General features: G+C 41.9%; 1 long non-coding RNA gene across 1 annotated transcript in view; it reads left to right on the top strand.

Moving 5' to 3' along the window:
• The first annotated feature begins 9,272 nt into the window (after positions 1-9,272).
• Positions 9,273-14,655, top strand: part of LOC116216497 — a 6,005-nt gene continuing 622 nt past the window's right edge. The window contains exons 1-3 of the long non-coding RNA XR_004159363.1: positions 9,273-9,495; positions 10,232-10,364; positions 12,746-12,830. This is a non-coding gene — a long non-coding RNA (uncharacterized LOC116216497). The remainder of the gene's footprint in view (positions 9,496-10,231; positions 10,365-12,745; positions 12,831-14,655) is intronic.

Here is a 14,655-nt window from a genome sequence, read left to right as displayed (position 1 = left end):
TTAAACCTTCAAAGTCTGTCACCAGTACTCCTCCAAGCAGTGTAATTGATTGTATATCACATGGTAGGGGTTCAACGGCACATATTTCTGACCTCCCTTTTCTAAAAAGAAACTCCATACAGCCAAAATACAATGACCTTCCACATGCACCTACATGCTGTGAACACCAAAAAGCAAATCAAATTGCTGAGTGTTGTACATGGCAGTATAACAAGAGGTCATGGGATGAAAGCGAGTAAGAACATTTTAGGCTGAACATCAGGAAAAAAAGACTTTTGTTCAACTGTGAAAACACTCCAGGCCCACGTTAAAAATTAGCTAGACAAAGCACTAGGAATTACTTTGCATACTACAGCTCTGCACTGGCAGAGAGATGGTGCAGAACTAATTGGCCTCTGCAAACCCTAACTTCTTATGATCCTTCATAAAATCAGTCTACAACAGTTCCTAGATTTAACAAAGGCTTTGGCTTAGAAGAGAAAATGAAACTGGGAAAGCAGAGTATCTCCTGCACACCCACTTCCACTCAGAGCAGCACAGCGTGGGAGGTGCAGTCGTTCACAGCGTGGGAGGTGCAGTCGTTCAAGCGCATTAAAGTCTGACTTAAGTCAAGAGAATCATTTACAGTGAATGAGCAGGAGTGATAACTTTGTACCATTCTTATCATCATGACCTTCTTAGCACAGCATGGCTTTGAGGGGAAAAAAATAACAACCAGCCCACTTTCCTAGAAAAAAATGGATCAGCTTTGCTGGTCTGCTAAATATTTTCTTATCCCCCAACCTGTACTTGAACCTAGTTTCACCAAATCTGAAAGAGGAGCTGACATCTCAGGCATCATTGCATTCCTACATGCTTCGTGTAATGCAACAACATGGTAGGAGGGGAAGACTCAGATTAATGTTCCCATTGAGTCTAAATTTAGCCGTACTGCACTCTTTCCATCAAGCCAGTAATCTGGCATGTCCTGGCCAGGAGGTCAGTTGTTGTGTACATCTGGGCTAGCGCCTGCACCTCTCATACAGCGGGACTGACTTGGAGGTACTGCTGGAATCACACAGGAAGGGCCTTGGAAATACCTTCTTACATCCAAAACTCCCAGAACACTTTGTTTCATACAGCAAGGATATATATGCTGTCCGTATTGCCAGTATTTACACCACAGATGTTGCTGCTAACAATCAGAACAAATTCTTGAATTCTATTGATTGCAGTTTGTCACAAGTATGGTGGGTGTCATTGGTCTGACTGGAGACATATATTGCATTAGGAAAAAGGGTCTGAATGTCTGTAACAGAGGTCGTAAATAAGAATTAGAACACGTGAGATGAAATACTTTCAGTGTTTTCTGTACACACATATGATTTGCATTAGGAAAAGGATCCTTGTAAAATTTACTGCAGAGGAGTTGATTTTCCCTTGGTAGTCTTCTTCCCTATAGATTTTTAGCAGTTTGCATTTTGTTTTATGCTTTCACAAGAAAAAAAAAAAAGAAAAAAAAAGCTTAAAAAGTTTGAGTGGCTTCAACTATGTAGAATCGTTTTGTCTAGTTCCTTCTTTGTAAGGACGAGAATGTGCTCTGTCTCATGAAAATATTGAGGTATGTCAGCTTGGAATTCAATTTTTTTGAATTATTCAATACAACAAAATTTAGTCAAATTCTCACACACACAGAGGCAAGCACAAGGAAACTCAAGCACTCAAGCAGATATGCTACTCATCTCTGCTCTTGTCAGTAGTACGTACCATATAATCACTCCACCAAATAAAGCTTCTAGCCAGTGCACTCTGCAAGTATTGAAGTAATACAAAAGATGAAAGCAGTGTGGATTATTCCCTAATAAATGCTATTTGTAAATGATAAAAACACATACTGTTGGCAACATTTCCCTTAAATCCAGTCCAAAGAAAGCACCAGAGGAATCACAGAATCACAGAATCGCAGGAGTTAGAAGGGACCTTAAGAGATCATCGAGTCCAACTCCCCTGCTAAAGCAGGTACCCTCCAATAGATTGCACAGGTAGGTATCCAAACAGGTCTTGAATATCTCCATAGAAGAAGACTCCACAATTCCTCCGGGCAACCTATTCCAGTGCTCCTTCACCCTTACCGTAAAGAAGTTCTTCCATATGCTTGCAAGGAGCTTCCTCTGTACAAGTTTTAGGCCATTGCTCCTTGTGCTATTTCTATGCAACACTGAGAAGAGCCTGGCCTCATCCATTTGCCTCCCGCCTCCCTTTAGATATTATGAACGTGTATGAGATCTCCCCTCAGTTTTCTTTTCCCCAGGCTGAACAGACTTAGGTTCCTCAGCCTTTTCTCACACAGGAGATGCTCCAGGCCCTTTATCACCTTTGTCACTCTTTGCTGGATTTCTTTTAGGACATCCCCATCTTTTTGAGCTGCGGAGACCAGAATTGGACACAGTAGTCTAAATGTGGCCTCACCAGGGCAGAGTGGAGGGGGAGGGTCCCCTTCCTTGACATACTGATCACTCTCTTTTTAATGCACCCCAGGAGACCATTGGCCTTGTTGGTCACAAGCCCACACTGCTGGCTCATGGCCATGCCGTTTTCCACTAGGACCCCCAGGTCCTTCTCCTAAGAGCTCCTCTCCAGCAGGTCATCCCCTACAATTGTACTGATGCATGCAGTTATTCATCCCCAGGTGCAAGACTCTACATTTGCTCAGAGGAAAAGCTGTTCTTCAAGTGCCTCAGTGCTCACGTTAAATTTAAGAATCAGTTTAAGTATGTTCCCTACACCAAGGCCTTGAGCAAGTGAAATATGATTTCCTATTTAAAATATTTAAATGATACAGGCAGCCCAAGTGTTTTACATTTCTTTTTCCTTCTTGGCTTCTAATTCATTTCTGACATACAGTTTCCTTTCAGTCTCTTCTCTGTCTGTATGAATCTATCTGTAATAATTTGGCATAAGTTGCACAATTTGCATAGAAATGGATCTTCCACCTTCCCAATCAGAGGCTGTGAAGGACAACTTCCATAGTAAGGTATGTGCAAAGTATATTTTCAATAATCTCTCATTCGGGCCTTGTGATTTTGCGTCCTATGGCACATCCCAGTGCATCACATAAGCAGCTGGCATCAATTCTGCTATTTGTTCCAGAGTAAATCAGCAAGTTCTACAGAGTGTAAGCAACCTAACATCAGGAGTAAATAAGATCAAAATTAGGCCATGATCTATGAATCTTGCCATATAAAACCATGAGATGCAGGTCCCATTATTAACGTGGCTAGGACACCCCAAATTGCAGCCTCACATGAGTATCATACAAGAAAGCATTCTAATTTCAGTTTCAGGGGAAAAAAAATTAACTTCCTGCTTTTCTTTAAAAGCTTGTGCAGAAGCAGCTGGCCTCTGAGTGAATGGGGAATATCAGCTGAGGAAAATTGGAAGCTGCTAACTAGGCACTGGATCAGGCACTGGATCAGCCCCTCAGCTGACAGAGTTTCAGAGCATTACCTGGTTCTGCCTGATTGCACATCACATCTCTCACCAGGCACCCTGACAAGCAAGGGTAAACATCTTTATTAAACTATTCAGTAGTCACATCTCCAGGAGACAGGACAGACATCTTTCAAGACTCTTCAGGTGTGGAAAATGTTTACTGAGTTACACCCAGGATGAAGATAGTCCCATATCTTCTGTAGTAAAGATAAGAAATGAAAACTGGAACAGTAGCTTACTGCATCCATCCTCCAGCTGTTGGCCACAAGACCCTTGGGGTATATATGGCATATTCACTGTATGCAGCTGTACAGGGCCCTTCATATTTTGTCAAGTGCAATATCAGGCTCTGACAATTCAGAAAGCACTGATGAGAAGATATCTGAACCTATCAAAAATCAGTTTTATGTATCTAAGATCACAGTCCTTTCTTCACATCATTAGGAATTTCTGGGGAACACTAAAGGCCTGAATTTCTGACAACACCTTTTTCCTAACCTATTTACTATGTTTTAATAATGACATTTTTTTCTCATTGTTTACTGCTTTGCTATTAAATCTGCACAAAGGTGAAATCTCTGGGGAAAAAAAAAAAAAAAAACAGAGAAGCAAATCCTTATTGATAGCACAAGTATGTCTCATAGAAACATTCATTGTACAGCATTACCGCTGAAGTTACTGTGCTGGCCACAGACCCTGCCATGTTGTACCACTGACCTTAATAGCAGGCAGATGAAGAGCAAAGTCGACATGCCAAGAATAAAGCTAGGGTAATTTGCACTCTTCAGACCAGCTCCTGAGCTGGCACACAGTGACCATAGCTTCTCCAAGATCAACAGCACGAGGTTAATTTTTTCTAGCTCAACCAACAATGTTTAATCTGAGCACTGCCAGGAAATCCGAGAGAACGTTTGGAGTTTGTTAAACCACTGAATTAAAACTCTCAAGTCAGTTTCTTTTATCTCAACACCCATGTTTAAATACACATTTCATATTACTAGTACTGCAAGAATTCCTGAATATAAATTCAGGAAGACCTGAACATCTGAAATTTCCCTGTGGAGTTTGTGTGCAGGGTTCAAATAAGTCTGTATGTTCAGAGTACTTTCTAGTGCTAGCAAAATAATAAATCTTCTGAGCAAAAAGGTGGTGTAAATCAATTCCCTTTCCTCCTGGACTTTTTGGAAGATAACCAGGATGCATCATACCTTCAGTCTTCACAGGAGAAAAGAGACTGTGCTACAGAAAACAAGATGAGGCCTAATTGGTTTAAAGCTAGCTAAATCAGTAGCAGCACATCAACAAGATGTTTGCTCCATAGAAAATGCACACACTGCCTTGTCTTCACCTTAAGGCAGGCACTGTATTGACCAACGCTGAATTAACAACACGGCAGATAAAAGCACTTTTCCATTTATCTAAAAATCCTCTCCATCATTTCATACTTTCCCAACATTTCTACGTCCATCCCAGTCTGTCTGCCAGCACCTCTTTGTAGCTCCTTGCCAGACCGCTGGATTTTGGTCCCTCAGCAATTCTCCAACACTCTGCTCTGTTCATCTCCTCCACGTTCACAGTGCTATAGGTGATCTCATCCACTCAAGGGAATTCAGTTATCATCACACAGCCAGTGACTCTCAAATTTGCCTCTTCAGTGGTAACATGTCACTCATCTTCCGTTTATCAGCACTTGTTAACTATTCTAATGATGTTTATATGTAGTAGATGCAAGCAAAAAGTCAACAAAATAACTTAAGCAGGGAATTGAAACTTCTCGTTTCGTTCTCAAAGAATCATATTAAAAATCTAATTTCTTTGAATTAAATTTATGGAGAATAGGAAACCCAAGGGAATCAGAAATCCAGTAACAACAGACAGCTGATATCTGGAGAAACAAAACCTATCGGCAAAAAAATTGCAAAATGAAATTCAACTCAGAAGAAACCATAGTTTACAACAAAATAAAAAACACACTCCAGAACAAACCCAGAAAGCAGCAGTGGGCAGGAGACTGAGGGTCAGTAGCAGATAGTAAATTAGACAGGAGCCCACAATGCAGTCTGACAGCAAAAAAGGTCACTACAATTTTAGGCTGCATATGCAGAGACAGCAAGTAACAGGAAAGTAATGGTTTTTATCTGTACTGATCGGGTGCATTCTACTATGGAAAAAAAAAAAAAAAGCTCAATTCTGTGCTTTGTGTAAACAAAAAACAGCAGAAATTCAGAGGGAGTTTATACAAAACAGCCACAGAATAACTGGGAGAGTTAGCAGATCTAACCAGCGAAGATGAAAAGCTGACAAAAGGCAAGAAACAGAAATTCTCTTGTAAAGCACACAGAACAATTTAAGAAGGTGAGACAAAATAATTGATTATTGAAGGTAGGCTAGGCAAACCTGCCTGCTTATGCACCTGCTTATGGACCTTGATCTGGGATTAACATCGATGGGGCAATTATTTCCCGAACTGCTGTCACATGCCCAGCTATACCCTAGAAGTTCTGTCTGGCTAGTACTACAGCATAACAATGCATAACAGTGTAGGTGCCTCTAAGGAGATGCATTGAAGTAGGAGAAAACTGGTTTAGCATGGCAAAAAGGGGTAGAGCTTGTGGAATAAGAATTCAGAGGTAGACCTGGGCTAAACTGTTGGAAAACATTTCCCAAGGCTGAGATCAATGAGTCAACAGGATGATCTCATACGGTCCTACCAGAGAAACAACCTGACACAGTGGGGTTTAATGGCTTGAAGCTACATGAGAATGCTTATTAAGGAGTTAAGTTGGACACCTAAAACAATTGTATTTTGACTGGCATGAGTTCCTTCTCATGCCAGGTGGGATAGGCCTAAGCTTAAACCCACAGAAAAGAGAAGGCTTCTTACAGTATTAAGTGCCAGCGTTATATGCTTCCTTGCATTCTGAGGGTAGATTGATGCAAATCCAGCTCCCAGCAAAGCTGTAAGGAAATCAGTGAGGGTTCATACCACAAAGTATAAGAGAGAAGATGGGAGGAATGACAGCAAGACAACACAGCAAGAAGGCACTGGCATCTCAATATGCCATTCGCAAAGAAACCCGTCTTGATCTAGTGAGAGACAGCTAATAGGAGAAAAGGACCACTCTTTCTCAATATCCTATACCATTAGGGTTCGTTCAGGTAGTCTGTGTATTTCTACACTCCTTTTAAATCTAAAGCTAGAAGTACTTAGTATTGAACTAACAAAAGATTTAAGAAAGGGCAAAAGGCATCACAATAGCAAAAGGAATTCCAATTCCTCTTTTCACTGAGTGCAAAATTAACAAGGCAAGAAAAAGAAAAAACAGCTTTGGACAGCTGGTTAAAAGAAGTCATTAATTTAAAATAACCTGTTTGTTAATTGCTTTCAACCCTGGTCAGTTGGTTTCTGCACTCTGAACCCTAAAGGTAACTTGAAGTGAGTGCATCTAGGGAGCAAGGAGTAATTAATGCAAGCAGGCAGCCATGGCTGGAAGACAGAGGTTACGAAGAAGGTAGAAAAGGTCTGAAGCAGTTCATGCACTCCTAGGAATTGGTTCTGATGCTCCTTCCCCTTCTCCCCTCCTCCACTCTCCTGCTGCAGAGCTGCAGCTACGGTTGGAGCTCTCTGCCAGAGCGGGGAATGGGAAGTGTTTTCCTTGCACCCCAAAACACAACCAGAACACAGGCAGAAACCATTACTTTCTGCTTATTTTCTCGGCATTCCTAGTTGCCACGGGAAGCCTGCCCTGTGAGCACCCCCATGGAAAGCAGCAGCAGCTGGAAGAGAGGAGTGGAAAAAAAAATGGGAAATCAGTCACATGCTTTACAAGCTGTCTCAGCATGGTTTGCTGCATGCTCAAAATAGAAGAACAACTGACCTGTGAGTTATCTAAACATGAGTGTAACATTTAGAGACACAAGGCAGGGCACACAGCTTTCATCCAATTGATGTCTCTCTGGCCCTCACAAGTCCTCAGGTGACCCAGGCACTGGTAGTGCTGCTTTTTTCCAGCAGTTCCCACCACTGGTTCCAGGTGAGGGTTTGAAACCACTTTGCTCCGAGACACCCAGGGAAAATCTCACCTAGAAAAGCATGCAGGGATAACAGTAGCTAGGCTTGTTTGCTTATAACAAGCATGGCATCAAACCCTCAATAAATTTTATGCCAGAAGCCCCCTGTTGGGTTCTTCTGCAGTAGCAAAGCTCTTGTTCAGTACTTTGCATTGCTGAAAGAGCCCTTCCAGCAAGCTGTGCACACCGGGACCTGCGGTGCTTCCAGTTTGCAAAGGATGGGAAAGGAAGCTGCGTTCAAGGAGGAGCTGGCAACACAAGCTTTCCCCTTCTCAGATCCATCCCTCTAATCTTTACTGATTGATTATATCTATTCCAACTTTAAATTCTCATGCTGTTGCATGCGTCTTGCCTCGCACCTGCGACCACCAAGATGGACACAGTCCTGACCAAAAAGTGTATGAGGTTGTCTAATTAGCTCCTATTTGAACACTTCATTAAAGTCTTATCATTATCAGCTTTGGTTTTTAATACTGGAATGGTTTGCAGATTTAGTCTAGAATAACATGAAGGCTAAGAAGGCAAGCTTTCAAAGAGCAGGAAAGATCATGATTATTGGTCTACTGGGACCAAACTCTGAAATATGATCTCTTTGTAAAATTATCACTTGACAGTTGTAGCAATACAGCAAAACACCTACAGAAAGATGCTTTAATGTACATATACACATACGTTTTCAGATCAAGTCATACCCATTTCCTCAGCAGGAATATAAGCTTGTTGCCATTTTTTCCCCTTCTCTAAGCACAACATAGCTCCAGGTTGTCATTTCTCCAGGGAGAGGCACATTCCCTTTCTCCACGCATAGCTAAATCCAGTAGTGTCTTAAGAGGCTTTGTCTGAATAATTTTTATTACCACTATTGATAGTTGTATTGATACAGGATCGCAATGACTCTTTGAACTCATGACTTATGTATGAGCAGCTGCTAATCTGCATCACGTGGAAACTTCTGATTAGGCAACGGACACCATCGAGTAACCTTCATGTCATATAAATGGTAGCTTAAATTTTAGATGTCAAAACATCTTCACTATAAGATCTAAATAAAAGTCTTAACTCCCTTCCCAAAAGGAGCTTACAGCACATAAATTGTCTACAGTAAAATCTCAACCATACCACAATAGAGCACGATCACCAAGCCTGTGTTTCCTGTTTTCCTCTTAACTGCCAGCACCCAGGAGTACCAGTGTGAGGCTTTATCCAGGCACTTCTGGTCTCAACAGCACCATATAGAAGAAATGGGCAGGGAACATATATTTCTAATACTGAGAATGTTTTCTGAGAGTAAAATGTGTTTTTGGAGAACCTATATATAAGCCTGCAAGAGGCTTCCTGAGTCTTGATGTCCACATTGTCAGAGAGCAGCTATCTCAACTACTCCTTTTTGTTAGCTTCAAGGCAGAAGGTAGCAAATAGGCACTTCCATTTTAGAGGTATGAGGGAGCAAGCTCCAGTCACTGACTCCAATTTCTATAATAACTGCAAATGTCCAACACATCCTCACAGTTGGTTGTTGGTGTTTCTGTCTCTCGAGCTAACTCCAAGCAAATTCCAGCAGCAAAATGATCATGTAGAGGCACGTGGGCCATTAAAAATACGAGTCACATAGAGTTGTAGGGTGATGTCACATCAGCTGCCCCTGACGATAACTATCGAAAGTTAGTACAAGCCTCCAAATCACAAACGCTTTGGCTCTGATCCTGTTTTCATGAAGCAGATTTTACAATTAAACCGTCGCTAAAATTGGCACTGGAAGAGCATTGGCAGTCTGCTGTGGTCGCCTTCCCTGCAAAGCACGTTTGTGATGCTCATCTCGCAGTGATGCGCAGTGTCTGCTGCCGCCTGTTAAAAAAATGGTGTGAGCAGCGGCTGGCAGGCAGGCTGGTCAGCAGTGATTCATTCCCTGGCAGCCACGACGAGCAGCACGGGCTAAATTCTGCCTGCACAAAGGTAGGTATTTCTCTATTTCCTCTCCCAGCATTGCTGCCACGTTACATCAGGTACGAAGTTTGGCCTTGGATATTCAAATAAGCATAGTAGCCACCTTTGACTCTCTGCCAGCTTTTTGCTAGCGTCACGCTCCGGTTCTGGGAACAGCTTGCTAGGGCAGCTGGAACTGCACAGCGCTCCGTGGGAGGATGGCAGGGAGCAGGAAGGGAAGGGCAGAGAGGGAGCAATGCGTCTCGTGTGCTTAAATAGCCAGGCTGTCAGAGAAAAAAATGGTGAAAATGCACCAGTGGCTAGAAGCTGGAGAGAGGAATGTACACTCTTTACATTTTCTAGTCTCTCTGTGGGTAAGAATCTAGCCTTTTAGGCCATGGGGTGAACACGGGGTTGTGAAGACACTACAATGCATCTGACAAAACCTGTCTTTTTCCTGAACACAAAAGGTAGATAATAGTTAAATTAAAAAAAAAAAAATCAAGTCGGCATTGAGCATTGCAGCTAACAGGGTGCTAAACATTTGGGAATTCAGTGAATTTCTCAAGGGAATCAGAAGTTGTCACGAGGCAATGAAAGTAACATTTTTTCCCCCTATTATAGATAAAGAGCAGAAGGGAGAGGAATGGGAAGTTTAGTGGTTTCTCCTCCCTTTTTGTTGTCCCTCTTCCTCTTTCCCGATATTGATATTGCTCAGTTTTTTGTTTTTTTTTTATCTCTGCACTTCTTTGTTTTGGCTTCACAGGTACCAAGGGAAAATGGCTAGCAGTGAGTTCTGTAGCTTTTCCTGCTCTGCAGGCCCTCTGGCTTAGCCAGCTGGATCACACTGAATTAGTCAAGTACTTCATTATCTCCCTTCTCTGCACATTTTGCTCCAGGTAATAAAATGCCCAAACAAGAGAGCCAAAGCCTTCTGCTGTGCTGTCTGTGAAGTTTCGTTGTTTTGGCCAATTCTGCATTATCAGCCTTGTGCTATGGGAGGGCATCACTTTTCATCCCTCGCCTGCAGTGCTTCCCAATCTCCATTTAGTCACAGCAGTTAGCTAACCATGTAGCTGTTGATAACATAGCACGGTTTCGGAGCCCCTCAGCCCTCAGGAGGTCTGGGATTTCTCTGCGCAGCGTGGGCCTGCAGGAGGAACGGATCCCGGCTGGGAGAGCCAGACCAATTACATTGTTGGGATGGATGCAGTGCTACGTGAGAATTGCTCTTATTAGCAGCCAGTGGGATAGAAGTTTTGCAGGAGGGCATTTTCTGCAGCGGTGAGCTGCTAGCTAGATATGTAGGTCAGGCACCGAAAGCCGTAGACCGAAATCAAGGCAACCACTCCGCACACCTTTCCTTCGTGAGGTACCACGCTGTGGGGAGGGAGGAAGAGCATTTATTGTTATTGGTGGCTTTCTTTCCCCTAAGTGATTCACTCAGATGTAAAGTCAGCTTCACTTTTGCATTTGTATCATCAGAATGAATGATTAATTGCTTTTGTTTTTAATGCATGTATTTTAAAAATACATGTGTCCCCTCCCCCTACTCTACAGGATTCTCCCTTCTCCCCCCCATAAGATGACCTTTAGTTAAAGCCACAAACTACCTTGAGGCAATCTCTGGCAGCTCTGTCATGTGATGGCAAAATGGGCCATATTTAAATCACATGGAAGGGAAAAGGAAGAAAATCTAGTTCACTTCTTCAGTGCTTAACCTTATTCGCAGCGGCCAGCGCTGAAAATCTGTCAAATGTTATCTATTGGGGAGTAGGAATGTGAAAAATACATGCTGGGGAAAAAAAAAAAAGACCTGCCTTACATTGAAACCTAGGTTGCAAGAAATCAGTTTCATTTGTATAAATCAGAAACAAAAGTATCCAAAATATGAGAGCAGATTTTTATTTCTTTCATCAGTCACATTTTCCCCATCCTTGTTCCATTAAGTTCACCAAATTCTGTGCTAGGAACACTCAACCCACAAGCACGTGGGGATAGAGGAAATTGATGAACCAACTTCCATCCCATGGAACAACACTAAAGAAATTCAAAATCAAGAATCTATGTAAGCAGGAAGAAAAAGAAGAGCTAGATATGTATATTATAGATTTGATTCACAGCCTGATGAAGTCAACAGCTGACTCCTATTGATTTCAGTGATCTGTGGATCAGTTCTTAGTAACAAAAAGAAGGATCTCCTGATGACGAAGGTCCAGACTGCAGCATTTAGATAAAAATATTAACTGCAAAATACTGCTAAATTAATCCAACTTCTTTTGATTATTGATGTCCCACTGTTTTCTGCCTGAAACAACACACACAATGCATTAGTCATTTATAAATTATTCATTCACAGTTATTTTGGCACTAGCTTCCTTCCATTTATCAACTGATAAACATACAGGAGATAAGAAGGGTAATTTTATAGACCCTTGACATTTACCTTTGACATGATCTCCATATTTAATAAGGTAAAACACAAATGACATTTTGGAGATTCCAAAGTCCATATTATCAAGCTTCCCAATGACCTCCACATCCACACATAGCACAGGCTGCGTACTTGGAGAACATATTCACAACCCGTGCACACACAAGTTCCCCCGAGCTCTCTTCCCAAGCCTGGTTTCAGCAGTCTGAAACACTCCTGTTGTGTCACCAAACTACAGATGCTTTTTGTGGCAGCACTGGAAAAGATTACGGCTGACTTCAGAGACTTGGATGAAGTCCAGAGATCCACAGCTTTGGGGACTGCTGAAACCATGAGACAGAGCCAGGTCAAGAATTTACTGTTGCCTGGACTCATTTTGAAGGATCTCATCCATATTCCTGTATGTGCAGCTCTGAGTTTTGAGCTACTTACCCAGCACGATGGCAACACCATTTCACCGGGTTTATGGAATTACAGCATATGCTGTTAAAGGTGGGGAAAATCAGATGCCAGATAGTCAAAGGGCCTCATCTATGTCTCTATACATATTTGTACCTTCACTCAGTCTGCAGCCCACTGGGCTATGTTACCATCACACCCCGTGCCTAAGATTAATACACAGCAAGAAGCATAAACCACTCCAATCAGACAAGAAGCAACTGAAAAGAATTCCACTCTATCAAGGAATAATAGAGCTTCCAAACAGCAGCTGTACTATTTTTTCCTCTGGACTATGAGACAATGAAAAAGATTTATTTCAAAAAAGAGGGTAAGGAAAAAAAAAAGAAAAACAGTTTTAAAAACAGCAGATCAGGAATAAATTATAACAATGTCATTACTCTCCAGAGTTACAGAGACTACCAAAATCCCCCACACCTGAAAAGGTACCAGGAGATGACTGTGAAGTGTGTATGTCACTTTGACAAGTCCCGTAAGTATAGCACTTCAAACATGTAGAATTAATTACAGAACAGCCAATTAACTGTTTATTTGCTCCTGCCCTGTAATTCTAGACAATATATTTTGTGTATTTGTATTTTCAGGAGTGGTACTATAGAAGAGACACTAGCCAACAGACACCAGCCAACATTACATACCCTCACATTCTTTAAAAAGTCCCACTACCATTCATTTTATGACATTAAGCAATGCATAACATCTGCAAGGAGAAGTGCTCCATGCTGTGAACTCCACTGCTACGTTAACACAGAGTTTTGGTGATTCTTTGCAGTCCCTTCCTGGAGGGAAAACCTGATTCCTCCAGTTTTCCAAGACAAGGAATCAAACAGATTAATAAGGACATATCCGAAGGGAATATAACTGCATAGTATGTCCACTCTGCCCATACTATTATTAAGCACCGTGTCAGAGAGATGAAGCCAGGCTGATCAGCAGCAGTGCCCAAGAATTGCACTGAGAGGTGGTCATTAAGCAGTCATGCATCACAGCCTACTTCCACCCCACCAGGTGGTTTTCTCCATGCTTGCCCTTGAGAAGCCAAGCTAAACAGTCTCATGTTACTCGATGGATGTCATAGTATGAAAGGTCAACTTTTTCCCTGGGTTATGGTATATTTTTTTTAATAAGTGCCAACAGATTATGTATACTTTGTTTAAGAAAACAGTTCAAAACATAGGCCTTGCTCCCAAGTCCCAGAGACACGTTCAGCCTTCATATTCCCACCAAGGATGGAGGAAGGATAGCATAGGTGGTGAGCTATATTTTGTCATCAAGCTGTTATACACATAATTAATTCTGTTGTCATTACTGTTATTTATTCTGAACAAAAACTAACATGAAGTAGAACGCTGGAGGTTTGGGGGTTAAGTGTAAAGGTCTATCCAAATTCTCTCTCCAAGCTTTTCATTTGGGGAGCATTTCTCAGCATTGTTTGTGCATCAGTAACAGCTGCTGGATGAACAACTCCATAGGCAAAGGCCTCCCTGTTCCCTGAGGGCAAAGGGAAGTACATAGAGGGGCAATAAGCATTTCCTGCATTGCAATTGTGAGAAACTCAAGTATATACAGACAAATTTCCTTGCATGACTGGAAGCAGTAAACTGGGTTTGGAAGATACCCTCCCTAGGTTGTTGGGCATGAAACCGCAGAAATTTGAAGGATACACTCTAAGAGCCACAACTGCCCATGCACACCACACACGACAGAACGCCTGCTATACCTCTCCCTCATCATCTGATAATAAGTTTTAGAAATCCATTGCAAAACACCAGATGCCCCAAACAAAGCTACATTCTGCCACAATTTCTTCTTTTCAAGATTCCAACTTTAGACAGGACATTGCCTGCAGAAAGGTGATTTTCAGTCTTCACGCACAGTGGCTGCTCCTTTTGGATATGGTTGCTGCTTCCATATTTGTTGGTTTCTTAAGTAAGACTTAAGTTTTATTCCAATTATATGGCAAGCCCCAGGGCTCAATTCAGATAAGCATGCTTCTGTTCCGGTGCCAGAAAAAACATCCTTTCTTTTTTTTTTCTTGCAGCCATCATAAACCAGTCACCCTAGAAAAACCAGCTCTTTGTTCTTGGAGAAACAACTATTGTCAGAATATTTTACATGTAAATGAAACATGGGAGCTCGTCTTCCTCTTTTATTTGTCACTGCAAGCTTCACCCATTTACCATCCCTCTCCAATTTTCCCATTTAGCAGCGCATGGAATCTGCAGTAGTGCATATTGTAATATGCAAATTGTATATAGCATTTTGGTGTCAGACACACTGAAATTAAATCAAATGGA

The sequence above is a fragment of the Meleagris gallopavo genome, chromosome 3 (genome assembly GCF_000146605.3).
Source record: "Meleagris gallopavo isolate NT-WF06-2002-E0010 breed Aviagen turkey brand Nicholas breeding stock chromosome 3, Turkey_5.1, whole genome shotgun sequence".
Taxonomy (NCBI): Eukaryota; Metazoa; Chordata; class Aves; order Galliformes; family Phasianidae; genus Meleagris; species Meleagris gallopavo.
This window is presented reverse-complemented; position numbering and strand designations above follow the sequence as displayed.